This window comes from Haematobia irritans, chromosome 5, assembly GCF_050003625.1.
Source record: "Haematobia irritans isolate KBUSLIRL chromosome 5, ASM5000362v1, whole genome shotgun sequence".
Classification (NCBI taxonomy): domain Eukaryota; kingdom Metazoa; phylum Arthropoda; class Insecta; order Diptera; family Muscidae; genus Haematobia; species Haematobia irritans.
Genome location: NC_134401.1, coordinates 124,919,994 through 124,928,301, shown reverse-complemented (window position 1 = coordinate 124,928,301; position 8,308 = coordinate 124,919,994). Strand labels below are relative to the sequence as shown.

The 8,308-nt window shown below is 33.9% G+C and overlaps 1 protein-coding gene across 2 annotated transcripts in view; it reads left to right on the top strand.

Moving 5' to 3' along the window:
* The window catches only part of LOC142238166 (uncharacterized), a 370,552-nt gene that overhangs the window by 48,725 nt on the left and 313,519 nt on the right, over window positions 1–8,308 (top strand). The gene's annotated exons all lie outside the window — the stretch shown is intronic.

The window sequence follows — 8,308 nt, the reverse complement described above, 5'->3', positions numbered from 1 at the left end:
CTTTGTGAACGTTGTTAACTTATTTTCTGTTGAACGATTGTAAAAAAGCTGTTTAAAACAGCACGAGAACAAAATAATAATAAAAAAATACGAAAAAAAAAACAAATTAAGAATTTATACAGCAAATACAAGTTCACACATTCATTCATACCTGTTGTGATACATGGGTAGTTTGAAATACTAAATTGACGTTATACAGTGGGGCAATAGAATGTGAGAGATATGAGATTTTGACCTACCCAGATTCATAAAATTTATAGTCTTTTTAATGATAAGCCTTTTGAATATTATGCAATATCTTGAAATGGGAAAATATATATTCCGAGGAGAAATACAAACAGGTATATAGGGCTGAATGTACGGTCTCACCGAATCATATATACACTCTCCGGCATCTATCGCAAAGAAGAATATCTTCCAAAATCAATAATTCTCAATTGCATTAGGTTTTGATTTTTTTTTTTCATACATTTCAAAGTGAATAAAGTAGAGGAATGTGATTGCAAGAGACAGAACTATCGATGTTTTGTCTACTGCTAGCAGCTACTTTTCTCTAACACACGAATTGACAAAATTTTGGACTTCCTTACATTAAAACAAGTATATACGGCCGTAAGTTCGGCCAGGCCGAAGCTTATGTACCCTCCACCATGGATTGCGTAGAAACTTCTACTGAAGACTGTCATCCACAATCGAAATACTTGGGTTGCGGTAACACTTGCCGATGATAAGGTATCTTAAAACTTCCTAACGCCGTCTTCTAAATTGCAAGGTAGTCCATACGTGGTATATATCAAACTAGAAAAGGCCGTTTAAATACGTATATAATTAAGTTTGAAAATTTTTTCTATAGAAATAAAATTTGACAAAATAAAATTTGGACAAAATTTTCTATAGAAATAAAATTTTGACAAAATTTTCTATAGAAGTAAAATTTTGACAAAACTTTCTATAGAAATAAAATTTTGACAAAATTTTCTATAGAAATAAAATGTTGACAAAATTTTATATAGAAATAAAATTTTGACAAAATGTTCCATAGAATTAAAATTTTGACAACATTTTCTATAGAACTAAAATTTTGCCAAAATTTTCTGTAGAAATAAAATTTGACATAATTTTCTATAGGAATAAAATTTTGACAAAATTTTCTATAGAAATAAAATTTTGACAAAAGTTTCTATAGCAATAAAATTTGACAACATTTTCTATAGAAATAAAATTTTGACAAAATTTTCTATAGAAATAAACTCTTGAGAACATTTTCTATAGACATAAAACTTTTACAAAATTTTCAATAGAAATAAAATTTTGACAAAATTTTCTATAGAAATAAAATTTTGACAATAAAATTTTGGTAGATTATTTTTGACTCGACTGGCAATCATGATTATGAACCGATATGGACCAATTTTTGTGTGATTGTGGATCGGCTATATATAACTATAGACCGATGTGGACCAATTTTGGCATGGTTCTTAGCGGCCATATACTAACACCACGTTCCAAATTTAAACCGGATCGGATGAATTTTGCTCCTCCAAGAGGCTCCGGAGTACAAATCAGTGGATCGGTTTATATGTGGCTCATATATAATTATGGACCGATATGGACCAATTCTTGTATGGTTCTTAGCGGCCATATACTAACACCACGTTCCAAATTTCAACCGGATCGGATGAATTTTGCTCCTCCAAGAGGTTCCGGAGTACAAATCAGTGGATCTGTTTATATGTGGCCCATATATAATTATGGACCGATATGGACCAATTCTTGTATGGTTGTTAGAGACCATATACCAACATCATGTACCAAATTTCAGCCGGATCGGATGAAATTTGCTTCTCTTTGAGGCTCCACAAGCCAAATCTGGGGATCGGTTTATATGGGGGCTATATATAATTATTGACCGGTGTGGACCGATTTTTGCATGGTTGTTAGAGACCATATATCAACATCATGTACCAAATTTCAACCGGATCGGATGAAATTTGCTTCTCTTAGAGGATCCGCAAACCAAATCTTGGGATCGGTTTATATGGGGGCTATATATAATTATGGAGCGATATGGACCAATCCTTGCGAGTTTATTAGAAACCACATACTAACACCACGTTCCAAATTTCAACCGGATCGGATGGATTTTGCTCATCCAAGAGGCTGCGGAGATCAAATCTGGGGATCGATTTATATGGGGGCTATATATATATAATTATGGAGCGATATGGATCAATTCTTGCGAGTTTATTACCACATACTAACACCACGTTCCAAATTTCAACCGGATCGGATGAAATTTGTTTCTCTTAGAGGATCCGCAAACCAAATCTGGGGATCGATTTATATGGGGGCTATATATAATTATGGACCGATATGGTTTAATTTTTGCATGGTTGTTAGAGACCATATACTTACACAATGTACTAAATTTCCTCCAGATCGGATAAAATATGCTACTCTTAGAGGCTCCGCAAGCCAAATCTGGGGGTCCGTTTATATGGGGGCTATACGTAAAAGTGGACCCATATGGCCCATTTGCAATACCATCCGATCTACATCAATAGCAACTACTTGTGCCAAGTTTGAAGTCGATAGACGTACATGCTTAGATTGACTCAGAATTTCACCACGACCCAGAATATATATACTTTATGGGGTCTTAGAGCAATATTTCGATGTGTTACAAACGGAATGACAAAGTTAATATACCCCCCATCCTATGGTGGAGGGTATAAAAAACATAGATTTTGACCTTGCCTTTAGGATTTAGGATTCCTGTCCAAATATGCTGCTTCTTTAAAATAAAGATATTATTAGGGAGCTATCTAGCATAGGTCCTATAAATTACACGCAAAGAAAAAAAAAACGTTTGGAAAACGTGTACCGAAAACGTTTTTCTTTTGTTAGAGTTTTTTGAATTGCTTCGAAAATTTTAAACTTTTATCATCAAAAAAATTCGTTTGTTACAAAATTATTATTTTTTCAATAAAAAAAATTATTTTTGAAACAACAACACAGTCCATTTCGTTTATATCAAACACTGTTCTTTTCTGACTTTAGGTCTTTAATAAGACACATTTTATAGTCCAAAATTTAATATACTACAATGTAATGTTGAACATTTTTTCGGAATCTTCCTAACATATCTGGAATATATGTAAAAAAAAAAAACTTTGGTCGAAGCAGGGATCGAACCCACGACCCTTGGCATGCAAGTCGGACGTAGCAATCACTGCTCCACGGTGCCAAACTAAATGTTTGTTTCTGTCAAATAAACTTTGTTTATTCGGTTCGTGGGCGCCGTAAGCTATGCTATATAAATATAATTTATATGGATATTTATCTATTGGTGACCATAACAGGTACATAGCTCAGTGGATAGTGTGTTGGCTTACAAATCGCATGGTCCGCGGTTCGATTCTCCGTCCAGGCGAAAGGTAAAAAAAATTTTTAAAATTTATAAAATCGTATAATTTCTTCTACATTGTTTGTATTACAGGAAAAGGTGCTAATAACTAAAAAAAAGATGTGAGGGAAAATGCAATTAGCTAGAAAAAACATTTTTTTGAGGTAGTCTTTATGAAATTTTTTTACATCCTGGAAAAGAATAAACGTTTATCACAAAAAGTATATGCTTTTCTTCCAAATACACTTCCTTTCAACGAAAAGCAAATGAGAAACGAACTTTGTTTGTCTAAAATTTCGTTTGGGAGGAAAGAATTATTTTTTTGCGTGTAAATTAGGACACAGATCTCATTTGTGGAATTTCGTTCTCTTTTTGCAATACATCAACAAAGGTGTTCATGTACAAATAAATGTAGCAAAAAATATTTACTTAATTTCAAAAAAAATTTAAGCCAAAGATTCAAAACCCTTAAAATAAGTATTATTCAAACTTTCAATACCTGCGTTTTCGTTTCGCAAAAAATATGTTGCCCTGGTGTTACACTACTTTTTCACTCAATACATTTTCACTCAAATGAAAGTGTCTTTCCAAAGTTATTATTTATTCATAATATTGTGATGGATACAGGATCCAAAATCTATGACAGTTTCCTTCGTATTTGGCAATCAATTTCGAGAATGTTGCACCTTTTTTCCCAATCGAAATGGCCATTAATTTAAGGATTATTTCTTTAAAGCAAAACTGTTGTTCTTTACTATAAGGGAAATTTACTTTGCTTCAAAGACATACGCCTTTATGTGACGGGCGCAAATTTATTTTATAGAAATTTATCCTTAATGTTGTGTAAATTACGTACCCTAACATTTAGGTTAGGTAATCTTTTATATTAGGTCAATTTTTTTTTCAGTGCATAAAAACGAAAATGTTGATCGGCCAGACTATTCGTCATAGATCGAATCAACATCATGCAGTCATGCATGACTTGATTCGATCTATGACGAAGGAATATGTTCTTCTCTGTGTGTGCTTTTCCAAATATTGTGGCCGTTTATCACGGCTCAAACGCATCAATCGAGTTCGATACAAATGGAATCGTTCCACTCGGTTCCAGCTGGTCCCACCAAATACACACCATAAGCTTCTTTTCCATGGATATTCAGCTTTGTCGTCGATGTTGAGGCATGACTGGGTTAACCGTCTGATATTTCGCATGGGATTCTCGTTGTGGATAAATTTTGTTGATCATCAGTAACAATGCGACGCACAAACCATGTCTTTGCTTCCTTTGGCGCAGGTGTTCTTCTAACCTTTTCGGCCGTTCCTTGTCTTCCACATGGAAAAGCACCACTACGAATTATCCTGTCATTACAAATTTTCGTCCCCAATAGAAAAATATACGTTTGACGTATTTCAAGACTATTTAAAAGAAATTAAGGACGAACAACACTTGGTTTGTGCACTACGGTAATGAAAAGTGGCATATCGCATTTATTCTTCGTGATTTTTGTTTAAAAAACCTGGGAACGAATTTTGCTTAAATATACTCGGTTCGCGTATTTAATATATTATTTGTTTCAATTTATCCACACTGAAAAAAAGCATGCCCGGTTCCAAAGATTTTGTCTTTACTTTAAAAATTTTGGTATTGATTCCGAGCCAAAGAGAATACAAGTAAGGATAATTTTAAGACACAATTCACTGTTAAATTTGGGTTGTGTGTACTTGCTTCTAGGAAGCAAATTTTAATTTTTCGCTTTTTCAGCTTTTTTTCGTCGTATGCTATTAAATTCCTTTAAAAACGAGTTAACGACAACCTTTTTTCCTAATTACGACTCGACTTTCAGTAGAAATAATGCTATGTTTCAAGTAAAAAACGTCTTTAAAATAAAGTGTTGAAAAACATGTCCTATATTTGAACGATTTTTTGCTTTGTAGTCAAGATGCAAAAAGACAACAAATTTTAAGACAATTTCATTAAATTTAAAGAATTTTTCTGAATTATTAAAGTCAAATTGACCTTAGCCCAAACATTTTTTCTCTCATGTTATGATACCCATTTTTAAGTGAAATCACTTAATTATAAGGACAATACGACTTCATTGAAAAGTTTATCGACTTTTGGACAAGGAAAAAAACTTTATATTAGAGAAATGCGTCTTTTATGCTAAGCAAAATTTACATTCGCATTTTAAAGACATGAAATCTTTGACCTCACGACAATATTTTTTTCAGTGCTCATGTAGCGAAATATTGGAACTGGTTTTTCTTCTAATAGCAAATCATCCCAAAAACGTATCACGCAACTTATAACCATACTGTGTTAGTTTACGTTGATTTCACTTTAAGTAGATATACGTATGTAAAGAGAGACCTTATTTTGGGTAGAGGTAATAGGGGTGATGGCGGGTAACATATTATCAAGTAATAGCGTGCTCATTACAGATTTATAATAAACGATTTTGAATATTTTTCATTCGGTTGAACAAATATTTTATTTTATTTGACATAGTCAATTTCAGTGAATAGCCTGCACTTAACAGTTATCAATGATTGTAAACCTAAAGCTTTAAGAATTAAATTACTTAGTGACTCAAAAAAAAATTATGAAGTTGATGGAAAAGTTCGTGGAAATAGCTTGGCAATTGAAGGCAATGCAAAAACGTTAATTCTTTCACTACACTCCAAAACATTATATTGTGTTCAAAGAATTTGATTAAAAATGTTGGTATTGATTCCGAGCCAAAGTACGACTTCCTTAAACTATAAGCAATTTTTAGTAATCTATCTATCCCAATTAAAATTACGATACCGAGATCATTTATCGAATTAGCATTAATTTTTTGCAAATAACCTAGTACCTAGTACAAAATTAGTAAGTAATTACTATTAAATGCCAGGACATGTTCTATAAGGAAATACTTATCTGCAGTATTACCAAGATCTAAATTGTAAGCGTGGATGAGGTATGGATAAAAAATTGTGTGTGTGAGAACTAAACAACAAATATATTGGCTACATGGTAGTACTCATGAAAATTTAATGTGTGCACTAGATAGGGTCACGGTCTAAAGGAAAAAAAAAAGTTGATGCGGTCACCCCCCAGTTTTGTAGCATGTTCCAAGACAATTTCAGAGCACCAAAACTTTTTTTCCGTGCACCCTACGACCCCCCGAAATAGAATTTATTGTGCTGTGTCGTCATTTAAAGTCCGATCGAAAAGAAACGAATATCGTTGTTCGTGATTGATCAGGGGCTATATTTCGTGCATTGGTCATTTTTGCCTCCGACGTCAAATTGGATTTTTAATTTTTTTATTTCGCTTCGTATACCCCTATGATAACCATTATAAAGATCTTAACAAAATAAGTAAATATTTCTAAAGCAAAAGTTTCATATTTTGTTAAGATCTTTATAATGGTTATCAGAAATGGGCATCATAGGGGTATACGAAGCGAAATAAAACAAGTATATACGGCCGTAAGTTCGGCCAGGCCGAAGCTTATGTACCCTCCACCATGGATTGCGTAGAAACTTCTACTGAAGACTGTCATCCACAATCGAATTACTTGGGTTGCGGTAACACTTGCCGATAGCAAGGTATCTTAAAACTTCCTAACACCGTCTTCAATTACAAGGTAGTCCATACGTAGTATATATTAAACTAAAAAAAGGCCGATTAAATATGTATATAATTAAGTATAAAGTTTCTGAAGAAATAAAATTTTGACAACATTTTCTATAGAAGTAAAATTTGGAAAAAATTTTCTATAGAAAAAAAAAAATTTGGAAAAATTTTTCTATAGAAATAAAATTTTGACAAAATTTTCTATAGAAATAACATTTTGACAATGTTTTCCATAAAAATAAAATTTTGGTAGATAATTTTTGGCTCGAGTGGCAACCATGAATATGAACCGATATGGACCAATTTTTGTGTCATTGGGGATCGGCTATATATAACTATAGACCGATATGGACCAATTTTGGCATGGATATTAGCAGCCTTATACTAACACCACGTTGCAAGTTTCAACCGGATCGGATGAATTTTGCTCCTCCAAGAGGCTCCGGAGATCAAATCTGGGGAACGGTTTATATGGGGGCTATATATAATTATGGACCGATATGGACCAATTCTTGCGTGTTTGTTAGAGACGACATCCTAACACCATGTTCCAAATTTCAACCGGATCGGATGAATTTTGCCCTCCAAGAGGCTCCGGAGATCAAATCTGGGGAACGGTTTATATGGGGGCTATATATAATTATGGACCGATATGGACCAATTCTTGCGTGTTTGTTAGAGACGACATCCTAACACCATGTTCCAAATTTCAACCGGATCGGATGAATTTTGCCCTCCAAGAGGCTCCGGAGGACAAATCTGGGAATCGATTTATATGGGGGCTATATATAATTATGGACCGATATGGACCAATTTTTGCATGGTCATTAGAGAACATATACCAACACCATGTACAAAATTTCAGCCGGATCGGATGAAATTTTCGTTTCTTAGAGGCTCCGCAAGCCAAATCGGGGGATCGGTTTATATGGGGGCTATATATAATTAAGGACCGATGTGGACCAATTTTTGCATGGTCATTAGCGAACATATACCAATACCATGTACCAAATTTCAGCCGGATCGGATGAAATTTGCTTCTCTTAGAGGCTCCGCAAGCCAAATCGGGGGATCGGTTTATATGGGGGCTACATATAATTATGGACCGATGTGGACCAATTTTTGCATGGTTGTTAGAGACCATATACTAACACCATGTACCAAATTTCAGACGGTTCGGATGAAATTTGCTTCTCTTAGAGGCTCCGCAAGCCAAATCGGGGGATCGGTTTATATGGGGGCTATATGTAATTATGGACCGATATGGACCAATTTTT